This window comes from Channa argus, unplaced genomic scaffold, assembly GCF_033026475.1.
Source record: "Channa argus isolate prfri unplaced genomic scaffold, Channa argus male v1.0 Contig057, whole genome shotgun sequence".
In the NCBI taxonomy this organism is placed as follows: Eukaryota; Metazoa; Chordata; class Actinopteri; order Anabantiformes; family Channidae; genus Channa; species Channa argus.
Genome location: NW_027125276.1, coordinates 74,941 through 97,311, shown reverse-complemented (window position 1 = coordinate 97,311; position 22,371 = coordinate 74,941). Strand labels below are relative to the sequence as shown.

Below are 22,371 nucleotides of genomic sequence, written 5' to 3'. Positions count from 1 at the left end.
ACTTTGCCACATTTATCTTCTTCTTAGCAAGTGTCATGCATTCTGCTTCTCCAGCGTTTTTAGGAGCTGTTGATGATGTCAAATGCAGCTTACGGCCACACCGCTCTCTAAGCGCCCGATCTCGTCCGATCTCGGCAGCCAAATAGAGCCGGGCCTGGTTAGTACTTGGTAGGAAGACCGCCTGGGAATACCAGGTGCTGTAAGTTTTTTTGCTTGGGTTTACGGGCAGCACAAGCTGGTGTTACTGCCTATTTATTCATAGAAATTGTTCCATATTTTCATCAAATTTTGTTCTTTCATTGCTGTTTTGCTACTTTATTGGTTTGTCAACCATCGTGCTTCATTACTAGTAGACCATGTTACGGTCCTGGCCATATGTGTTGTTTTTTTTTTGTTGTTCTTATAGGTGCCCTGCCTTATTGGCCGGATTGGGGGGCAGTACAGGAAGCTGATTGGTCCATCCTTCACTTCCTGGAGTTTTAAAAGTACGGTTCCCAACAGCTAGCGAGGCTCTTTCTGGCAGCAGCACCTGTTTGCTGTTCTTGGTTTCCAAACCTTATTTAGCATTTTTGAATTGTTAGGTTTTGTGCCGTGGTTTTGTTTATAAATTGTATATTTTGTAAATAGTATTAAATCTGTAGGGGTGAACTGCCATTTTCTTTGGAGTGTTTTCACATTAGGGAGTTAGGGTTAGCGACTATCTTTTGGTTTGTTTATTTCTATCAGGCTAGCTAACACTTTCTGTGGGAAATGGCTTATTTTGTTTATTATGTTGGCCTTGGTTCGCCCTGAGTTGTAGTGTCATGTTTTGTTTTACACTTTCTTTCGTTTAAAATAAATATCATTCTGTTGGAACATCTCGATCCTGGATTATGGTTTGGAGACCGGAGAGGGAACATCCTAATTTATATTTGTATGTTGCACCCTGACCCCCTAGACAGGGGCGTAACAGACCAGTACAGTTATAGTACTTTGTACTTTGCCATATTTATCTTCTTCTTAGCAAGTGTCATGCATTCTGCTTCTCCAGCGTTTTTAAGAGCTGTTGATGATGTCAAATGCAGCTTACGGCCACACCGCTCTCTAAGCGCCCGATCTCGTCCGATCTCGGCAGCCAAATAGAGCCGGGCCTGGTTAGTACTTGGTAGGAAGACCGCCTGGGAATACCAGGTGCTGTAAGCTTTTTTGCTTGGGTTTACGGGCAGCACAAGCTGGTGTTACTGCCTATTTATTCATAGAAATTGTTCTATATTTTCATCAAATTTTGTTCTTTCATTGCTGTTTTGCTACTTTATTGGTTTGCCAACCATCGTGCTTCATTACTAGTAGACCATGTTACGGTCCTGGCCATATGTGTTGTTTTTATTTTCTTGTTCTTATAGGTGCCCTGCCTGATTGGCCGGATTGGGGGGCAGTACAGGAAGCTGATTGGTCCATCCTTCACTTCCTGGAGTTTTAAAAGTACGGTTCCCAACAGCAAGCGAGGCTCTTTCTGGCATCAGCACCTGCTTGCTGTTCTTGGTTTCCAAACCTTATTTAGCATTTTTGAATTGTTAGGTTTTGTGACGTGGTTTTGTTATAAATTGTATATTTTGTAAATAGTATTAAATCTGTAGGGGTGAACTGCCATTTTCTTTGGACCGTTTTCACATTAGGGAGTTAGGGTTAGCGACTGTCTTTTGGTTTGTTTATTTCTATCAGGCTAGCTAGCACTTTCTGTGGGAAATGGCTTATTTTGTTTATTATGTTGGCCTTGGTTCGCCATGAGTTGTGTCATTTTTTGTTTGTCACTTTCTTTCGTTTAAAATAAATATCATTCTGTTGGAACATCTCGATCCTGGATTTTGGTTTGGGGATCGGAGAGGGAACATGCTAATTTATCTTTGTATGTTGCACCCTGACCCCCTAGACAGGGGCGTAACAGACCAGTACAGTTATAGTACTTTGTACTTTGCCACATTTATCTTCTTCTTAGCAAGTGTCATGCATTCTGCTTCTCCAGCGTTTTTAAGAGCTGTTGATGATGTCAAATGCAGCTTACGGCCCCACCGCTCTCTAAGCGCCCGATCTCGTCCGATCTCGGCAGCCAAATAGAGCCGGGCCTGGTTAGTACTTGGTAGGAAGACCGCCTGGGAATACCAGGTGCTGTAAGCTTTTTTGCTTGGGTTTACGGGCAGCACAAGCTGGTGTTACTGCCTATTTATTCATAGAAATTGTTCTATATTTTCATCAAATTTTGTTCTTTCATTGCTGTTTTGCTACTTTATTGGTTTGCCAACCATCGTGCTTCATTACTAGTAGACCATGTTACGGTCCTGGCCATATGTGTTGTTTTTATTTTGTTGTTCTTATAGGTGCCCTGCCTGATTGGCCGGATTGGGGGGCAGTACAGGAAGCTGATTGGTCCATCCTACACTTCCTGGAGTTTTAAAAGTACGGTTCCCAACAGCTAGCGAGGCTCTTTCTGGCATCAGCACCTGTTTGCTGTTCTTGGTTTCCAAACCTTATTTAGCATTTTTGAATTGTTAGGTTTTGTGCCGTGGTTTTGTTTATAAATTGTATATTTTGTAAATAGTATTAAATCTGTAGGGGTGAACTGCCATTTTCTTTGGACTGTTTTCACATTAGGGAGTTAGGGTTAGCGACTGTCTTTTGGTTTGTTTATTTCTATCAGGCTAGCTAGCACTTTCTGTGGGAAATGGCTTATTTTGTTTATTATGTTGGCCTTGGTTCGCCCTGAGTTGTAGTGTCATGTTTTGTTTGACACTTTCTTTCGTTTAAAATAAATATCATTCTGTTGGAACATCTCGATCCTGGATTTTGGTTTGGGGATCGGAGAGGGAACATGCTAATTTATCTTTGTATGTTGCACCCTGACCCCCTAGACAGGGGCGTAACAGACCAGTACAGTTATAGTACTTTGTACTTTGCCACATTTATCTTCTTCTTAGCAAGTGTCATGCATTCTGCTTCTCCAGCGTTTTTAAGAGCTGTTGATGATGTCAAATGCAGCTTACGGCCACACCGCTCTCTAAGCGCCCGATCTCGTCCGATCTCGGCAGCCAAATAGAGCCGGGCCTGGTTAGTACTTGGTAGGAAGACCGCCTGGGAATACCAGGTGCTGTAAGCTTTTTTGCTTGGGTTTACGGGCAGCACAAGCTGGTGTTACTGCCTATTTATTCATAGAAATTGTTCTATATTTTCATCAAATTTTGTTCTTTCATTGCTGTTTTGCTACTTTATTGGTTTGCCAACCATCGTGCTTCATTACTAGTAGACCATGTTACGGTCCTGGCCATATGTGTTGTTTTTATTTTGTTGTTCTTATAGGTGCCCTGCCTGATTGGCCGGATTGGGGGGCAGTACAGGAAGCTGATTGGTCCATCTTACACTTCCTGGAGTTTTAAAAGTACGGTTCCCAACAGCTAGCGAGGCTCTTTCTGGCATCAGCACCTGTTTGCTGTTCTTGGTTTCCAAATCTTATTTAGCATTTTTGAATTGTTAGGTTTTGTGCCGTGGTTTTGTTTATAAATTGTATATTTTGTAAATAGTATTAAATCTGTAGGGGTGAACTGCCATTTTCTTTGGAGTGTTTTCACATTAGGGAGTTAGGGTTAGCGACTATCTTTTGGTTTGTTTATTTCTATCAGGCTAGCTAGCACTTTCTGTGGGAAATGGCTTATTTTGTTTATTATGTTGGCCTTGGTTCGCCATGAGTTGTGTCATTTTTTGTTTGTCACTTTCTTTCGTTTAAAATAAATATCATTCTGTTGGAACATCTCGATCCTGGATTTTGGTTTGGGGATCGGAGAGGGAACATGCTAATTTATCTTTGTATGTTGCACCCTGACCCCCTAGACAGGGGCGTAACAGACCAGTACAGTTATAGTACTTTGTACTTTGCCACATTTATCTTCTTCTTAGCAAGTGTCATGCATTCTGCTTCTCCAGCGTTTTTAAGAGCTGTTGATGATGTCAAATGCAGCTTACGGCCCCACCGCTCTCTAAGCGCCCGATCTCGTCCGATCTCGGCAGCCAAATAGAGCCGGGCCTGGTTAGTACTTGGTAGGAAGACCGCCTGGGAATACCAGGTGCTGTAAGCTTTTTTGCTTGGGTTTACGGGCAGCACAAGCTGGTGTTACTGCCTATTTATTCATAGAAATTGTTCTATATTTTCATCAAATTTTGTTCTTTCATTGCTGTTTTGCTACTTTATTGGTTTGCCAACCATCGTGCTTCATTACTAGTAGACCATGTTACGGTCCTGGCCATATGTGTTGTTTTTATTTTGTTGTTCTTATAGGTGCCCTGCCTGATTGGCCGGATTGGGGGGCAGTACAGGAAGTTGATTGGTCCATCCTACACTTCCTGGAGTTTTAAAAGTACGGTTCCCAACAGCTAGCGAGGCTCTTTCTGGCATCAGCACCTGTTTGCTGTTCTTGGTTTCCAAACCTTATTTAGCATTTTTGAATTGTTAGGTTTTGTGCCGTGGTTTTGTTTATAAATTGTATATTTTGTAAATAGTATTAAATCTGTAGGGGTGAACTGCCATTTTCTTTGGACTGTTTTCACATTAGGGAGTTAGGGTTAGCGACTGTCTTTTGGTTTGTTTATTTCTATCAGGCTAGCTAGCACTTTCTGTGGGAAATGGCTTATTTTGTTTATTATGTTGGCCTTGGTTCGCCCTGAGTTGTAGTGTCATGTTTTGTTTGACACTTTCTTTCGTTTAAAATAAATATCATTCTGTTGGAACATCTCGATCCTGGATTTTGGTTTGGGGATCGGAGAGGGAACATGCTAATTTATCTTTGTATGTTGCACCCTGACCCCCTAGACAGGGGCGTAACAGACCAGTACAGTTATAGTACTTTGTACTTTGCCACATTTATCTTCTTCTTAGCAAGTGTCATGCATTCTGCTTCTCCAGCGTTTTTAAGAGCTGTTGATGATGTCAAATGCAGCTTACGGCCACACCGCTCTCTAAGCGCCCGATCCCGTCCGATCTCAGCAGCCAATTATGGCCGGGCCTTGTTAGTACTTGGTAGGAAGACCGCCTGGGAATACCACGTGCTGTAAGCTTCTTTGCTTGGGTTTACGGGCAGCACAAGCTGGTGTTACTGCCTATTTATTCATAGAAATTGTTCTATATTTTCATCAAATTTTGTTCTTTCATTGCTGTTTTGCTACTTTATTGGTTTGCCAACCATCGTGCTTCATTACTAGTAGACCATGTTACAGTCCTGGCCATATGTGTTGTTTTTATTTTGTTGTTCTTATAGGTGCCCTGCCTGATTGGCCGGATTGGGGGGCAGTACAGGAAGTTGATTGGTCCATCCTACACTTCCTGGAGTTTTAAAAGTACGGTTCCCAACAGCTAGCGAGGCTCTTTCTGGCATCAGCACCTGTTTGCTGTTCTTGGTTTCCAAACCTTATTTAGCATTTTTGAATTGTTAGGTTTTGTGCCGTGGTTTTGTTTATAAATTGTATATTTTGTAAATAGTATTAAATCTGTAGGGGTGAACTGCCATTTTCTTTGGACTGTTTTCACATTAGGGAGTTAGGGTTAGCGACTGTCTTTTGGTTTGTTTATTTCTATCAGGCTAGCTAGCACTTTCTGTGGGAAATGGCTTATTTTGTTTATTATGTTGGCCTTGGTTCGCCCTGAGTTGTAGTGTCATGTTTTGTTTGACACTTTCTTTCGTTTAAAATAAATATCATTCTGTTGGAACATCTCGATCCTGGATTTTGGTTTGGGGATCGGAGAGGGAACATGCTAATTTATCTTTGTATGTTGCACCCTGACCCCCTAGACAGGGGCGTAACAGACCAGTACAGTTATAGTACTTTGTACTTTGCCACATTTATCTTCTTCTTAGCAAGTGTCATGCATTCTGCTTCTCCAGCGTTTTTAAGAGCTGTTGATGATGTCAAATGCAGCTTACGGCCACACCGCTCTCTAAGCGCCCGATCCCGTCCGATCTCAGCAGCCAATTATGGCCGGGCCTTGTTAGTACTTGGTAGGAAGACCGCCTGGGAATACCACGTGCTGTAAGCTTCTTTGCTTGGGTTTACGGGCAGCACAAGCTGGTGTTACTGCCTATTTATTCATAGAAATTGTTCTATATTTTCATCAAATTTTGTTCTTTCATTGCTGTTTTGCTACTTTATTGGTTTGCCAACCATCGTGCTTCATTACTAGTAGACCATGTTACAGTCCTGGCCATATGTGTTGTTTTTATTTTCTTGTTCTTATAGGTGCCCTGCCTGATTGGCCGGATTGGGGGGCAGTACAGGAAGCTGATTGGTCCATCCTACACTTCCTGGAGTTTTAAAAGTACGGTTCCCAACAGCTAGCGAGGCTCTTTCTGGCATCAGCACCTGTTTGCTTTTCTTGGTTTCCAAACCTTATTTAGCATTTTTGAATTGTTAGGTTTTGTGCCGTGGTTTTGTTTATAAATTGTATATTTTGTAAATAGTATTAAATCTGTAGGGGTGAACTGCCATTTTCTTTGGAGTGTTTTCACATTAGGGAGTTAGGGTTAGCGACTATCTTTTGGTTTGTTTATTTCTATCAGGCTAGCTAACACTTTCTGTGGGAAATGGCTTATTTTGTTTATTATGTTGGCCTTGGTTCGCCCTGAGTTGTAGTGTCATGTTTTGTTTGACACTTTCTTTCGTTTAAAATAAATATCATTCTGTTGGAACATCTCAATCCTGGATTTTGGTTTGAGGATCGGAGAGGGAACATCCAAATTTATCTTTGTATGTTTCACCCTGACCCCCTAGACAGTGGCGTAACAGACCAGTACAGTTATAGTACTTTGTACTTTGCCATATTTATCTTCTTCTTAGCAAGTGTCATGCATTCTGCTTCTCCAGCGTTTTTAAGAGCTGTTGATGATGTCAAATGCAGCTTACGGCCACACCGCTCTCTAAGCGCCCGATCTCGTCCGATCTCGGCAGCCAAATAGAGCCGGGCCTGGTTAGTACTTGGTAGGAAGACCGCCTGGGAATACCAGGTGCTGTAAGCTTTTTTGCTTGGGTTTACGGGCAGCACAAGCTGGTGTTACTGCCTATTTATTCATAGAAATTGTTCTATATTTTCATCAAATTTTGTTCTTTCATTGCTGTTTTGCTACTTTATTGGTTTGCCAACCATCGTGCTTCATTACTAGTAGACCATGTTACGGTCCTGGCCATATGTGTTGTTTTTATTTTCTTGTTCTTATAGGTGCCCTGCCTGATTGGCCGGATTGGGGGGCAGTACAGGAAGCTGATTGGTCCATCCTACACTTCCTGGAGTTTTAAAAGTACGGTTCCCAACAGCAAGCGAGGCTCTTTCTGGCATCAGCACCTGTTTGCTGTTCTTGGTTTCCAAACCTTATTTAGCATTTTTGAATTGTTAGGTTTTGTGACGTGGTTTTGTTATAAATTGTATATTTTGTAAATAGTATTAAATCTGTAGGGGTGAACTGCCATTTTCTTTGGACCGTTTTCACATTAGGGAGTTAGGGTTAGCGACTGTCTTTTGGTTTGTTTATTTCTATCAGGCTAGCTAGCACTTTCTGTGGGAAATGGCTTATTTTGTTTATTATGTTGGCCTTGGTTCGCCCTGAGTTGTAGTGTCATGTTTTGTTTGACACTTTCTTTCGTTTAAAACAAATATCATTCTGTTGGAACATCTCGATCCTGGATTATGGTTTGGAGACCGGAGAGGGAACATCCTAATTTATCTTTGTATGTTGCACCCTGACCCCCTAGACAGGGGCGTAACAGACCAGTACAGTTATAGTACTTTGTACTTTGCCACATTTATCTTCTTCTTAGCAAGTGTCATGCATTCTGCTTCTCCAGCGTTTTTAAGAGCTGTTGATGATGTCAAATGCAGCTTACGGCCACACCGCTCTCTAAGCGCCCGATCCCGTCCGATCTCAGCAGCCAATTATGGCCGGGCCTTGTTAGTACTTGGTAGGAAGACCGCCTGGGAATACCACGTGCTGTAAGCTTCTTTGCTTGGGTTTACGGGCAGCACAAGCTGGTGTTACTGCCTATTTATTCATAGAAATTGTTCTATATTTTCATCAAATTTTGTTCTTTCATTGCTGTTTTGCTACTTTATTGGTTTGCCAACCATCGTGCTTCATTACTAGTAGACCATGTTACGGTCCTGGCCATATGTGTTGTTTTTATTTTGTTGTTCTTATAGGTGCCCTGCCTGATTGGCCGGATTGGGGGGCAGTACAGGAAGTTGATTGGTCCATCCTACACTTCCTGGAGTTTTAAAAGTACGGTTCCCAACAGCTAGCGAGGCTCTTTCTGGCATCAGCACCTGTTTGCTGTTCTTGGTTTCCAAACCTTATTTAGCATTTTTGAATTGTTAGGTTTTGTGCCGTGGTTTTGTTTATAAATTGTATATTTTGTAAATAGTATTAAATCTGTAGGGGTGAACTGCCATTTTCTTTGGACTGTTTTCACATTAGGGAGTTAGGGTTAGCGACTGTCTTTTGGTTTGTTTATTTCTATCAGGCTAGCTAGCACTTTCTGTGGGAAATGGCTTATTTTGTTTATTATGTTGGCCTTGGTTCGCCCTGAGTTGTAGTGTCATGTTTTGTTTGACACTTTCTTTCGTTTAAAATAAATATCATTCTGTTGGAACATCTCGATCCTGGATTTTGGTTTGGGGATCGGAGAGGGAACATGCTAATTTATCTTTGTATGTTGCACCCTGACCCCCTAGACAGGGGCGTAACAGACCAGTACAGTTATAGTACTTTGTACTTTGCCACATTTATCTTCTTCTTAGCAAGTGTCATGCATTCTGCTTCTCCAGCGTTTTTAAGAGCTGTTGATGATGTCAAATGCAGCTTACGGCCACACCGCTCTCTAAGCGCCCGATCCCGTCCGATCTCAGCAGCCAATTATGGCCGGGCCTTGTTAGTACTTGGTAGGAAGACCGCCTGGGAATACCACGTGCTGTAAGCTTCTTTGCTTGGGTTTACGGGCAGCACAAGCTGGTGTTACTGCCTATTTATTCATAGAAATTGTTCTATATTTTCATCAAATTTTGTTCTTTCATTGCTGTTTTGCTACTTTATTGGTTTGCCAACCATCGTGCTTCATTACTAGTAGACCATGTTACAGTCCTGGCCATATGTGTTGTTTTTATTTTGTTGTTCTTATAGGTGCCCTGCCTGATTGGCCGGATTGGGGGGCAGTACAGGAAGTTGATTGGTCCATCCTACACTTCCTGGAGTTTTAAAAGTACGGTTCCCAACAGCTAGCGAGGCTCTTTCTGGCATCAGCACCTGTTTGCTGTTCTTGGTTTCCAAACCTTATTTAGCATTTTTGAATTGTTAGGTTTTGTGCCGTGGTTTTGTTTATAAATTGTATATTTTGTAAATAGTATTAAATCTGTAGGGGTGAACTGCCATTTTCTTTGGACTGTTTTCACATTAGGGAGTTAGGGTTAGCGACTGTCTTTTGGTTTGTTTATTTCTATCAGGCTAGCTAGCACTTTCTGTGGGAAATGGCTTATTTTGTTTATTATGTTGGCCTTGGTTCGCCCTGAGTTGTAGTGTCATGTTTTGTTTGACACTTTCTTTCGTTTAAAATAAATATCATTCTGTTGGAACATCTCGATCCTGGATTTTGGTTTGGGGATCGGAGAGGGAACATGCTAATTTATCTTTGTATGTTGCACCCTGACCCCCTAGACAGGGGCGTAACAGACCAGTACAGTTATAGTACTTTGTACTTTGCCACATTTATCTTCTTCTTAGCAAGTGTCATGCATTCTGCTTCTCCAGCGTTTTTAAGAGCTGTTGATGATGTCAAATGCAGCTTACGGCCACACCGCTCTCTAAGCGCCCGATCCCGTCCGATCTCAGCAGCCAATTATGGCCGGGCCTTGTTAGTACTTGGTAGGAAGACCGCCTGGGAATACCACGTGCTGTAAGCTTCTTTGCTTGGGTTTACGGGCAGCACAAGCTGGTGTTACTGCCTATTTATTCATAGAAATTGTTCTATATTTTCATCAAATTTTGTTCTTTCATTGCTGTTTTGCTACTTTATTGGTTTGCCAACCATCGTGCTTCATTACTAGTAGACCATGTTACAGTCCTGGCCATATGTGTTGTTTTTATTTTCTTGTTCTTATAGGTGCCCTGCCTGATTGGCCGGATTGGGGGGCAGTACAGGAAGCTGATTGGTCCATCCTACACTTCCTGGAGTTTTAAAAGTACGGTTCCCAACAGCTAGCGAGGCTCTTTCTGGCATCAGCACCTGTTTGCTTTTCTTGGTTTCCAAACCTTATTTAGCATTTTTGAATTGTTAGGTTTTGTGCCGTGGTTTTGTTTATAAATTGTATATTTTGTAAATAGTATTAAATCTGTAGGGGTGAACTGCCATTTTCTTTGGAGTGTTTTCACATTAGGGAGTTAGGGTTAGCGACTATCTTTTGGTTTGTTTATTTCTATCAGGCTAGCTAACACTTTCTGTGGGAAATGGCTTATTTTGTTTATTATGTTGGCCTTGGTTCGCCCTGAGTTGTAGTGTCATGTTTTGTTTGACACTTTCTTTCGTTTAAAATAAATATCATTCTGTTGGAACATCTCAATCCTGGATTTTGGTTTGAGGATCGGAGAGGGAACATCCAAATTTATCTTTGTATGTTTCACCCTGACCCCCTAGACAGTGGCGTAACAGACCAGTACAGTTATAGTACTTTGTACTTTGCCATATTTATCTTCTTCTTAGCAAGTGTCATGCATTCTGCTTCTCCAGCGTTTTTAAGAGCTGTTGATGATGTCAAATGCAGCTTACGGCCACACCGCTCTCTAAGCGCCCGATCTCGTCCGATCTCGGCAGCCAAATAGAGCCGGGCCTGGTTAGTACTTGGTAGGAAGACCGCCTGGGAATACCAGGTGCTGTAAGCTTTTTTGCTTGGGTTTACGGGCAGCACAAGCTGGTGTTACTGCCTATTTATTCATAGAAATTGTTCTATATTTTCATCAAATTTTGTTCTTTCATTGCTGTTTTGCTACTTTATTGGTTTGCCAACCATCGTGCTTCATTACTAGTAGACCATGTTACGGTCCTGGCCATATGTGTTGTTTTTATTTTCTTGTTCTTATAGGTGCCCTGCCTGATTGGCCGGATTGGGGGGCAGTACAGGAAGCTGATTGGTCCATCCTACACTTCCTGGAGTTTTAAAAGTACGGTTCCCAACAGCAAGCGAGGCTCTTTCTGGCATCAGCACCTGTTTGCTGTTCTTGGTTTCCAAACCTTATTTAGCATTTTTGAATTGTTAGGTTTTGTGACGTGGTTTTGTTATAAATTGTATATTTTGTAAATAGTATTAAATCTGTAGGGGTGAACTGCCATTTTCTTTGGACCGTTTTCACATTAGGGAGTTAGGGTTAGCGACTGTCTTTTGGTTTGTTTATTTCTATCAGGCTAGCTAGCACTTTCTGTGGGAAATGGCTTATTTTGTTTATTATGTTGGCCTTGGTTCGCCATGAGTTGTGTCATTTTTTGTTTGTCACTTTCTTTCGTTTAAAATAAATATCATTCTGTTGGAACATCTCGATCCTGGATTTTGGTTTGGGGATCGGAGAGGGAACATGCTAATTTATCTTTGTATGTTGCACCCTGACCCCCTAAACAGGGGCGTAACAGACCAGTACAGTTATAGTACTTTGTACTTTGCCACATTTATCTTCTTCTTAGCAAGTGTCATGCATTCTGCTTCTCCAGCGTTTTTAAGAGCTGTTGATGATGTCAAATGCAGCTTACGGCCACACCGCTCTCTAAGCGCCCGATCTCGTCCGATCTCGGCAGCCAAATAGAGCCGGGCCTGGTTAGTACTTGGTAGGAAGACCGCCTGGGAATACCAGGTGCTGTAAGCTTTTTTGCTTGGGTTTACGGGCAGCACAAGCTGGTGTTACTGCCTATTTATTCATAGAAATTGTTCTATATTTTCATCAAATTTTGTTCTTTCATTGCTGTTTTGCTACTTTATTGGTTTGCCAACCATCGTGCTTCATTACTAGTAGACCATGTTACGGTCCTGGCCATATGTGTTGTTTTTATTTTGTTGTTCTTATAGGTGCCCTGCCTGATTGGCCGGATTGGGGGGCAGTACAGGAAGCTGATTGGTCCATCCTACACTTCCTGGAGTTTTAAAAGTACGGTTCCCAACAGCAAGCGAGGCTCTTTCTGGCATCAGCACCTGTTTGCTGTTCTTGGTTTCCAAACCTTATTTAGCATTTTTGAATTGTTAGGTTTTGTGACGTGGTTTTGTTTATAAATTGTATATTTTGTAAATAGTATTAAATCTGTAGGGGTGAACTGCCATTTTCTTTGGACCGTTTTCACATTAGGGAGTTAGGGTTAGCGACTGTCTTTTGGTTTGTTTATTTCTATCAGGCTAGCTAGCACTTTCTGTGGGAAATGGCTTATTTTGTTTATTATGTTGGCCTTGGTTCGCCATGAGTTGTGTCATTTTTTGTTTGTCACTTTCTTTCGTTTAAAATACATATCATTCTGTTGGAACATCTCGATCCTGGATTTTGGTTTGGGGATCGGAGAGGGAACATGCTAATTTATCTTTGTATGTTGCACCCTGACCCCCTAGACAGGGGCGTAACAGACCAGTACAGTTATAGTACTTTGTACTTTGCCACATTTATCTTCTTCTTAGCAAGTGTCATGCATTCTGCTTCTCCAGCGTTTTTAAGAGCTGTTGATGATGTCAAATGCAGCTTACGGCCACACCGCTCTCTAAGCGCCCGATCTCGTCCGATCTCGGCAGCCAAATAGAGCCGGGCCTGGTTAGTACTTGGTAGGAAGACCGCCTGGGAATACCAGGTGCTGTAAGCTTTTTTGCTTGGGTTTACGGGCAGCACAAGCTGGTGTTACTGCCTATTTATTCATAGAAATTGTTCTATATTTTCATCAAATTTTGTTCTTTAATTGCTGTTTTGCTACTTTATTGGTTTGCCAACCATCGTGCTTCATTACTAGTAGACCATGTTACGGTCCTGGCCATATGTGTTGTTTTTATTTTGTTGTTCTTATAGGTGCCCTGCCTGATTGGCCGGATTGGGGGGCAGTACAGGAAGCTGATTGGTCCATCTTACACTTCCTGGAGTTTTAAAAGTACGGTTCCCAACAGCTAGCGAGGCTCTTTCTGGCATCAGCACCTGTTTGCTGTTCTTGGTTTCCAAATCTTATTTAGCATTTTTGAATTGTTAGGTTTTGTGCCGTGGTTTTGTTTATAAATTGTATATTTTGTAAATAGTATTAAATCTGTAGGGGTGAACTGCCATTTTCTTTGGAGTGTTTTCACATTAGGGAGTTAGGGTTAGCGACTATCTTTTGGTTTGTTTATTTCTATCAGGCTAGCGAACACTTTCTGTGGGAAATGGCTTATTTTGTTTATTATGTTGGCCTTGGTTCGCCCTGAGTTGTAGTGTCATGTTTTGTTTGACACTTTCTTTCGTTTAAAATAAATATCATTCTGTTGGAACATCTCAATCCTGGATTTTAGTTTGAGGATCGGAGAGGGAACATGCAAATTTATCTTTGTATATTTCACCCTGACCCCCTAGACAGGGGCGTAACAGACCAGTACAGTTATAGTACTTTGTACTTTGCCACATTTATCTTCTTCTTAGCAAGTGTCATGCATTCTGCTTCTCCAGCGTTTTTAGGAGCTGTTGATGATGTCAAATGCAGCTTACGGCCACACCGCTCTCTAAGCGCCCGATCTCGTCCGATCTCGGCAGCCAAATAGAGCCGGGCCTGGTTAGTACTTGGTAGGAAGACCGCCTGGGAATACCAGGTGCTGTAAGTTTTTTTGCTTGGGTTTACGGGCAGCACAAGCTGGTGTTACTGCCTATTTATTCATAGAAATTGTTCCATATTTTCATCAAATTTTGTTCTTTCATTGCTGTTTTGCTACTTTATTGGTTTGCCAACCATCGTGCTTCATTACTAGTAGACCATGTTACGGTCCTGGCCATATGTGTTGTTTTTATTTTCTTGTTCTTATAGGTGCCCTGCCTGATTGGCCGGATTGGGGGGCAGTACAGGAAGCTGATTGGTCCATCCTACACTTTCTGGAGTTTTAAAAGTACGGTTCCCAACAGCAAGCGAGGCTCTTTCTGGCATCAGCACCTGTTTGCTGTTCTTGGTTTCCAAACCTTATTTAGCATTTTTGAATTGTTAGGTTTTGTGACGTGGTTTTGTTATAAATTGTATATTTTGTAAATAGTATTAAATCTGTAGGGGTGAACTGCCATTTTCTTTGGACCGTTTTCACATTAGGGAGTTAGGGTTAGCGACTGTCTTTTGGTTTGTTTATTTCTATCAGGCTAGCTAGCACTTTCTGTGGGAAATGGCTTATTTTGTTTATTATGTTGGCCTTGGTTCGCCATGAGTTGTGTCATTTTTTGTTTGTCACTTTCTTTCGTTTAAAATAAATATCATTCTGTTGGAACATCTCGATCCTGGATTTTGGTTTGGGGATCGGAGAGGGAACATGCTAATTTATCTTTGTATGTTGCACCCTGACCCCCTAGACAGGGGCGTAACAGACCAGTACAGTTATAGTACTTTGTACTTTGCCACATTTATCTTCTTCTTAGCAAGTGTCATGCATTCTGCTTCTCCAGCGTTTTTAAGAGCTGTTGATGATGTCAAATGCAGCTTACGGCCCCACCGCTCTCTAAGCGCCCGATCTCGTCCGATCTCGGCAGCCAAATAGAGCCGGGCCTGGTTAGTACTTGGTAGGAAGACCGCCTGGGAATACCAGGTGCTGTAAGCTTTTTTGCTTGGGTTTACGGGCAGCACAAGCTGGTGTTACTGCCTATTTATTCATAGAAATTGTTCTATATTTTCATCAAATTTTGTTCTTTCATTGCTGTTTTGCTACTTTATTGGTTTGCCAACCATCGTGCTTCATTACTAGTAGACCATGTTACGGTCCTGGCCATATGTGTTGTTTTTATTTTCTTGTTCTTATAGGTGCCCTGCCTGATTGGCCGGATTGGGGGGCAGTACAGGAAGCTGATTGGTCCATCCTACACTTTCTGGAGTTTTAAAAGTACGGTTCCCAACAGCAAGCGAGGCTCTTTCTGGCATCAGCACCTGTTTGCTGTTCTTGGTTTCCAAACCTTATTTAGCATTTTTGAATTGTTAGGTTTTGTGACGTGGTTTTGTTATAAATTGTATATTTTGTAAATAGTATTAAATCTGTAGGGGTGAACTGCCATTTTCTTTGGACCGTTTTCATATTAGGGAGTTAGGGTTAGCGACTGTCTTTTGGTTTGTTTATTTCTATCAGGCTAGCTAGCACTTTCTGTGGGAAATGGCTTATTTTGTTTATTATGTTGGCCTTGGTTCGCCATGAGTTGTGTCATTTTTTGTTTGTCACTTTCTTTCGTTTAAAATAAATATCATTCTGTTGGAACATCTCGATCCTGGATTTTGGTTTGGGGATCGGAGAGGGAACATGCTAATTTATCTTTGTATGTTGCACCCTGACCCCCTACACAGGGGCGTAACAGACCAGTACAGTTATAGTACTTTGTACTTTGCCACATTTATCTTCTTCTTAGCAAGTGTCATGCATTCTGCTTCTCCAGCGTTTTTAAGAGCTGTTGATGATGTCAAATGCAGCTTACGGCCACACCGCTCTCTAAGCGCCCGATCTCGTCCGATCTCGGCAGCCAAATAGAGCTGGGCCTGGTTAGTACTTGGTAGGAAGACCGCCTGGGAATACCAGGTGCTGTAAGTTTTTTTGCTTGGGTTTACGGGCAGCACAAGCTGGTGTTACTGCCTATTTATTCATAGAAATTGTTCCATATTTTCATCAAATTTTGTTCTTTCATTGCTGTTTTGCTACTTTATTGGTTTGTCAACCATCGTGCTTCATTACTAGTAGACCATGTTACGGTCCTGGCCATATGTGTTGTTTTTATTTTGTTGTTCTTATAGGTGCCCTGCCTTATTGGCCGGATTGGGGGGCAGTACAAGAAGCTGATTGGTCCATCCTTCACTTCCTGGAGTTTTAAAAGTACGGTTCCCAACAGCTAGCGAGGCTCTTTCTGGCAGCAGCACCTGTTTGCTGTTCTTGGTTTCCAAACCTTATTTAGCATTTTTGAATTGTTAGGTTTTGTGCCGTGGTTTTGTTTATAAATTGTATATTTTGTAAATAGTATTAAATCTGTAGGGGTGAACTGCCATTTTCTTTGGAGTGTTTTCACATTAGGGAGTTAGGGTTAGCGACTATCTTTTGGTTTGTTTATTTCTATTAGGCTAGCTAACACTTTCTGTGGGAAATGGCTTATTTTGTTTATTATGTTGGCCTTGGTTCGCCCTGAGTTGTAGTGTCATGCTTTGTTTGACACTTTCTTTCGTTTAAAATAAATATCATTCTGTTGGAACATCTCAATCCTGGATTTTGGTTTGAGGATCGGAGAGGGAACATCCAAATTTATCTTTGTATGTTTCACCCTGACCCCCTAGACAGGGGCGTAACAGACCAGTACAGTTATAGTACTTTGTACTTTGCCATATTTATCTTCTTCTTAGCAAGTGTCATGCATTCTGCTTCTCCAGCGTTTTTAAGAGCTGTTGATGATGTCAAATGCAGCTTACGGCCACACCGCTCTCTAAGCGCCCGATCTCGTCCGATCTCGGCAGCCAAATAGAGCCGGGCCTGGTTAGTACTTGGTAGGAAGACCGCCTGGGAATACCAGGTGCTGTAAGCTTTTTTGCTTGGGTTTACGGGCAGCACAAGCTGGTGTTACTGCCTATTTATTCATAGAAATTGTTCTATATTTTCATCAAATTTTGTTCTTTCATTGCTGTTTTGCTACTTTATTGGTTTGCCAACCATCGTGCTTCATTACTAGTAGACCATGTTACGGTCCTGGCCATATGTGTTGTTTTTATTTTGTTGTTCTTATAGGTGCCCTGCCTGATTGGCCGGATTGGGGGGCAGTACAGGAAGCTGATTGGTCCATCCTACACTTCCTGGAGTTTTAAAAGTACGGTTCCCAACAGCTAGCGAGGCTCTTTCTGGCATCAGCACCTGTTTGCTGTTCTTGGTTTCCAAACCTTATTTAGCATTTTTGAATTGTTAGGTTTTGTGCCGTGGTTTTGTTTATAAATTGTATATTTTGTAAATAGTATTAAATCTGTAGGGGTGAACTGCCATTTTCTTTGGAGTGTTTTCACATTAGGGAGTTAGGGTTAGCGACTATCTTTTGGTTTGTTTATTTCTATCAGGCTAGCTAGCACTTTCTGTGGGAAATGGCTTATTTTGTTTATTATGTTGGCCTTGGTTCGCCCTGAGTTGTAGAGTCATGTTTTGTTTGACACTTTCTTTCGTTTAAAATAAATATCATTCTGTTGGAACATCTCGATCCTGGATTTTGGTTTGGGGATCGGAGAGGGAACATGCTAATTTATCTTTGTATGTTGCACCCTGACCCCCTAGACAGGGGCGTAACAGACCAGTACAGTTATAGTACTTTGTACTTTGCCACATTTATCTTCTTCTTAGCAAGTGTCATGCATTCTGCTTCTCCAGCGTTTTTAAGAGCTGTTGATGATGTCAAATGCAGCTTACGGCCCCACCGCTCTCTAAGCGCCCGATCTCGTCCGATCTCGGCAGCCAAATAGAGCCGGGCCTGGTTAGTACTTGGTAGGAAGACCGCCTGGGAATACCAGGTGCTGTAAGCTTTTTTGCTTGGGTTTACGGGCAGCACAAGCTGGTGTTACTGCCTATTTATTCATAGAAATTGTTCTATATTTTCATCAAATTTTGTTCTTTCATTGCTGTTTTGCTACTTTATTGGTTTGCCAACCATCGTGCTTCATTACTAGTAGACCATGTTACGGTCCTGGCCATATGTGTTGTTTTTATTTTCTTGTTCTTATAGGTGCCCTGCCTGATTGGCCGGATTGGGGGGCAGTACAGGAAGCTGATTGGTCCATCCTACACTTCCTGGAGTTTTAAAAGTACGGTTCCCAACAGCAAGCGAGGCTCTTTCTGGCATCAGCACCTGTTTGCTGTTCTTGGTTTCCAAACCTTATTTAGCATTTTTGAATTGTTAGGTTTTGTGACGTGGTTTTGTTATGAATTGTATATTTTGTAAATAGTATTAAATCTGTAGGGGTGGACTGCCATTTTCTTTTGATTGTTTTCACTTGTTTTCACATTAAGGAGTTAGGGTTAGCGACTGTCTTTTGGTTTGTTTATTTCTATCAGGCTAGCTAGCACTTTCTGTGGGAAATGGCTTATTTTGTTTATTATGTTGGCCTGGGTTCGCCCTGAGTTGTAGTGTCATGTTTTATTTGACACTTTCTTTCGTTTAAAATAAATATCATTCTGTTGGAACATCTCGATCCTGGATTTTGGTTTGGGGATCGGAGAGGGAACATGCTAATTTATCTTTGTATGTTGCACCCTGACCCCCTAGACAGGGGCGTAACAGACCAGTACAGTTATAGTACTTTGTACTTTGCCACATTTATCTTCTTCTTAGCAAGTGTCATGCATTCTGCTTCTCCAGCGTTTTTAAGAGCTGTTGATGATGTCAAATGCAGCTTACGGCCCCACCGCTCTCTAAGCGCCCGATCTCGTCCGATCTCGGCAGCCAAATAGAGCCGGGCCTGGTTAGTACTTGGTAGGAAGACCGCCTGGGAATACCAGGTGCTGTAAGCTTTTTTGCTTGGGTTTACGGGCAGCACAAGCTGGTGTTACTGCCTATTTATTCATAGAAATTGTTCTATATTTTCATCAAATTTTGTTCTTTCATTGCTGTTTTGCTACTTTATTGGTTTGCCAACCATCGTGCTTCATTACTAGTAGACCATGTTACGGTCCTGGCCATATGTGTTGTTTTTATTTTCTTGTTCTTCTAGGTGCCCTGCCTGATTGGCCGGATTGGGGGGCAGTACAGGAAGCTGATTGGTCCATCCTACACTTCCTGGAGTTTTAAAAGTACGGTTCCCAACAGCTAGCGAGGCTCTTTCTGGCATCAGCACCTGTTTGCTGTTCTTGGTTTCCAAACCTTATTTAGCATTTTTGAATTGTTAGGTTTTGTGCCGTGGTTTTGTTTATAAATTGTATATTTTGTAAATAGTATTAAATCTGTAGGGGTGAACTGCCATTTTCTTTGGAGTGTTTTCACATTAGGGAGTTAGGGTTAGCGACTATCTTTTGGTTTGTTTATTTCTATCAGGCTAGCTAACACTTTCTGTGGGAAATGGCTTATTTTGTTTATTATGTTGGCCTTGGTTCGCCCTGAGTTGTAGTGTCATGTTTTGTTTGACACTTTCTTTCGTTTAAAATAAATATCATTCTGTTGGAACATCTCAATCCTGGATTTTGGTTTGAGGATCGGAGAGGGAACATCCAAATTTATCTTTGTATGTTTCACCCTGACCCCCTAGACAGGGGCGTAACAGACCAGTACAGTTATAGTACTTTGTACTTTGCCATATTTATCTTCTTCTTAGCAAGTGTCATGCATTCTGCTTCTCCAGCGTTTTTAAGAGCTGTTGATGATGTCAAATGCAGCTTACGGCCACACCGCTCTCTAAGCGCCCGATCTCGTCCGATCTCGGCAGCCAAATAGAGCCGGGCCTGGTTAGTACTTGGTAGGAAGACCGCCTGGGAATACCAGGTGCTGTAAGCTTTTTTGCTTGGGTTTACGGGCAGCACAAGCTGGTGTTACTGCCTATTTATTCATAGAAATTGTTCTATATTTTCATCAAATTTTGTTCTTTCATTGCTGTTTTGCTACTTTATTGGTTTGCCAACCATCGTGCTTCATTACTAGTAGACCATGTTACGGTCCTGGCCATATGTGTTGTTTTTATTTTGTTGTTCTTATAGGTGCCCTGCCTGATTGGCCGGATTGGGGGGCAGTACAGGAAGCTGATTGGTCCATCCTACACTTCCTGGAGTTTTAAAAGTACGGTTCCCAACAGCAAGCGAGGCTCTTTCTGGCATCAGCACCTGTTTGCTGTTCTTGGTTTCCAAACCTTATTTAGCATTTTTGAATTGTTAGGTTTTGTGACGTGGTTTTGTTATAAATTGTATATTTTGTAAATAGTATTAAATCTGTAGGGGTGGACTGCCATTTTCTTTTGATTGTTTTCACTTGTTTTCACATTAAGGAGTTAGGGTTAGCGACTGTCTTTTGGTTTGTTTATTTCTATCAGGCTAGCTAGCACTTTCTGTGGGAAATGGCTTATTTTGTTTATTATGTTGGCCTGGGTTCGCCCTGAGTTGTAGTGTCATGTTTTGTTTGACACTTTCTTTCGTTTAAAATAAATATCATTCTGTTGGAACATCTCGATCCTGGATTTTGGTTTGGGGATCGGAGAGGGAACATGCTAATTTATCTTTGTATGTTGCACCCTGACCCCCTAGACAGGGGCGTAACAGACCAGTACAGTTATAGTACTTTGTACTTTGCCACATTTATCTTCTTCTTAGCAAGTGTCATGCATTCTGCTTCTCCAGCGTTTTTAAGAGCTGTTGATGATGTCAAATGCAGCTTACGGCCCCACCGCTCTCTAAGCGCCCGATCTCGTCCGATCTCGGCAGCCAAATAGAGCCGGGCCTGGTTAGTACTTGGTAGGAAGACCGCCTGGGAATACCAGGTGCTGTAAGCTTTTTTGCTTGGGTTTACGGGCAGCACAAGCTGGTGTTACTGCCTATTTATTCATAGAAATTGTTCTATATTTTCATCAAATTTTGTTCTTTCATTGCTGTTTTGCTACTTTATTGGTTTGCCAACCATCGTGCTTCATTAGTAGTAGACCATGTTACGGTCCTGGCCATATGTGTTGTTTTTATTTTCTTGTTCTTATAGGTGCCCTGCCTGATTGGCCGGATTGGGGGGCAGTACAGGAAGCTGATTGGTCCATCCTACACTTCCTGGAGTTTTAAAAGTACGGTTCCCAACAGCTAGCGAGGCTCTTTCTGGCATCAGCACCTGTTTGCTGTTCTTGGTTTCCAAACCTTATTTAGCATTTTTGAATTGTTAGGTTTTGTGCCGTGGTTTTGTTTATAAATTGTATATTTTGTAAATAGTATTAAATCTGTAGGGGTGAACTGCCATTTTCTTTGGAGTGTTTTCACATTAGGGAGTTAGGGTTAGCGACTATCTTTTGGTTTGTTTATTTCTATCAGGCTAGCTAACACTTTCTGTGGGAAATGGCTTATTTTGTTTATTATGTTGGCCTTGGTTCGCCCTGAGTTGTAGTGTCATGTTTTGTTTGACACTTTCTTTCGTTTAAAATAAATATCATTCTGTTGGAACATCTCAATCCTGGATTTTGGTTTGAGGATCGGAGAGGGAACATGCAAATTTATCTTTGTATGTTTCACCCTGACCCCCTAGACAGGGGCGTAACAGACCAGTACAGTTATAGTACTTTGTACTTTGCCACATTTATCTTCTTATTAGCATGTGTCATGCATTCTGCTTATCCAGCGTTTTTAGGAGCTGTTGATGATGTCAAATGCAGCTTACGGCCACACCGCTCTGTAAGCGCCCGATCTCGTCCGATCTCGGCAGCCAAATAGAGCTGGGCCTGGTTAGTACTTGGTAGGAAGACCGCCTGGGAATACCAGGTGCTGTAAGCTTTTTTGCTTGGGTTTACGGGCAGCACAAGCTGGTGTTACTGCCTATTTATTCATAGAAATTGTTCTATATTTTCATCAAATTTTGTTCTTTAATTGCTGTTTTGCTACTTTATTGGTTTGCCAACCATCGTGCTTCATTACTAGTAGACCATGTTACGGTCCTGGCCATATGTGTTGTTTTTATTTTGTTGTTCTTATAGGTGCCCTGCCTGATTGGCCGGATTGGGGGGCAGTACAGGAAGCTGATTGGTCCATCCTACACTTCCTGGAGTTTTAAAAGTACGGTTCCCAACAGCTAGCGAGGCTCTTTCTGGCATCAGCACATGTTTGCTGTTCTTGGTTTCCAAACCTTATTTAGCATTTTTGAATTGTTAGGTTTTGTGCCGTGGTTTTGTTTATAAATTGTATATTTTGTAAATAGTATTAAATCTGTAGGGGTGAACTGCCATTTTCTTTGGAGTGTTTTCACATTAGGGAGTTAGGGTTAGCGACTGTCTTTTGGTTTGTTTATTTCTATCAGGCTAGCTAGCACTTTCTGTGGGAAATGGCTTATTTTGTTTATTATGTTGGCCTTGGTTCGCCCTGAGTTGTAGAGTCATGTTTTGTTTGACACTTTCTTTCGTTTAAAATAAATATCATTCTGTTGGAACATCTCGATCCTGGATTTTGGTTTGGGGATCGGAGAGGGAACATGCTAA

General features: G+C 41.8%; 1 non-coding gene and 22 pseudogenes across 1 annotated transcript; all 23 read left to right on the top strand.

Moving 5' to 3' along the window:
• The first annotated feature begins 87 nt into the window (after positions 1-87).
• Positions 88-206, top strand: LOC137119413 (5S ribosomal RNA; annotated as a pseudogene).
• An 857-nt stretch (positions 207-1,063) lies between these two features.
• On the top strand, positions 1,064-1,182 carry LOC137119560 (5S ribosomal RNA; annotated as a pseudogene).
• An 853-nt stretch (positions 1,183-2,035) lies between these two features.
• Positions 2,036-2,154, top strand: LOC137119458 (5S ribosomal RNA; annotated as a pseudogene).
• An 857-nt stretch (positions 2,155-3,011) lies between these two features.
• LOC137119559 (5S ribosomal RNA) lies at positions 3,012-3,130 on the top strand (annotated as a pseudogene).
• An 854-nt stretch (positions 3,131-3,984) lies between these two features.
• On the top strand, positions 3,985-4,103 carry LOC137119457 (5S ribosomal RNA; annotated as a pseudogene).
• Positions 4,104-4,960: 857 nt separating this feature from the next.
• Positions 4,961-5,079, top strand: LOC137119528 (5S ribosomal RNA; annotated as a pseudogene).
• Positions 5,080-5,936: 857 nt separating this feature from the next.
• LOC137119527 (5S ribosomal RNA) lies at positions 5,937-6,055 on the top strand (annotated as a pseudogene).
• Positions 6,056-6,912: 857 nt separating this feature from the next.
• LOC137119557 (5S ribosomal RNA) lies at positions 6,913-7,031 on the top strand (annotated as a pseudogene).
• An 856-nt stretch (positions 7,032-7,887) lies between these two features.
• LOC137119526 (5S ribosomal RNA) lies at positions 7,888-8,006 on the top strand (annotated as a pseudogene).
• An 857-nt stretch (positions 8,007-8,863) lies between these two features.
• On the top strand, positions 8,864-8,982 carry LOC137119525 (5S ribosomal RNA; annotated as a pseudogene).
• Positions 8,983-9,839: 857 nt separating this feature from the next.
• LOC137119524 (5S ribosomal RNA) lies at positions 9,840-9,958 on the top strand (annotated as a pseudogene).
• Positions 9,959-10,815: 857 nt separating this feature from the next.
• LOC137119556 (5S ribosomal RNA) lies at positions 10,816-10,934 on the top strand (annotated as a pseudogene).
• An 853-nt stretch (positions 10,935-11,787) lies between these two features.
• LOC137119555 (5S ribosomal RNA) lies at positions 11,788-11,906 on the top strand (annotated as a pseudogene).
• Positions 11,907-12,760: 854 nt separating this feature from the next.
• LOC137119554 (5S ribosomal RNA) lies at positions 12,761-12,879 on the top strand (annotated as a pseudogene).
• Positions 12,880-13,736: 857 nt separating this feature from the next.
• On the top strand, positions 13,737-13,855 carry LOC137119412 (5S ribosomal RNA; annotated as a pseudogene).
• Positions 13,856-14,708: 853 nt separating this feature from the next.
• On the top strand, positions 14,709-14,827 carry LOC137119456 (5S ribosomal RNA; annotated as a pseudogene).
• Positions 14,828-15,680: 853 nt separating this feature from the next.
• Positions 15,681-15,799, top strand: LOC137119392 (5S ribosomal RNA; annotated as a pseudogene).
• Positions 15,800-16,656: 857 nt separating this feature from the next.
• LOC137119553 (5S ribosomal RNA) lies at positions 16,657-16,775 on the top strand (annotated as a pseudogene).
• An 857-nt stretch (positions 16,776-17,632) lies between these two features.
• LOC137119455 (5S ribosomal RNA) lies at positions 17,633-17,751 on the top strand (annotated as a pseudogene).
• An 866-nt stretch (positions 17,752-18,617) lies between these two features.
• On the top strand, positions 18,618-18,736 carry LOC137119454 (5S ribosomal RNA; annotated as a pseudogene).
• An 857-nt stretch (positions 18,737-19,593) lies between these two features.
• Positions 19,594-19,712, top strand: LOC137119552 (5S ribosomal RNA; annotated as a pseudogene).
• An 866-nt stretch (positions 19,713-20,578) lies between these two features.
• Positions 20,579-20,697, top strand: LOC137119453 (5S ribosomal RNA; annotated as a pseudogene).
• Positions 20,698-21,554: 857 nt separating this feature from the next.
• Positions 21,555-21,673, top strand: LOC137119367 (5S ribosomal RNA). Its single transcript, XR_010913716.1, has one exon. It is a non-coding gene; the product is annotated as a 5S ribosomal RNA (ribosomal RNA).
• The last annotated feature ends 698 nt before the right edge of the window (positions 21,674-22,371 follow it).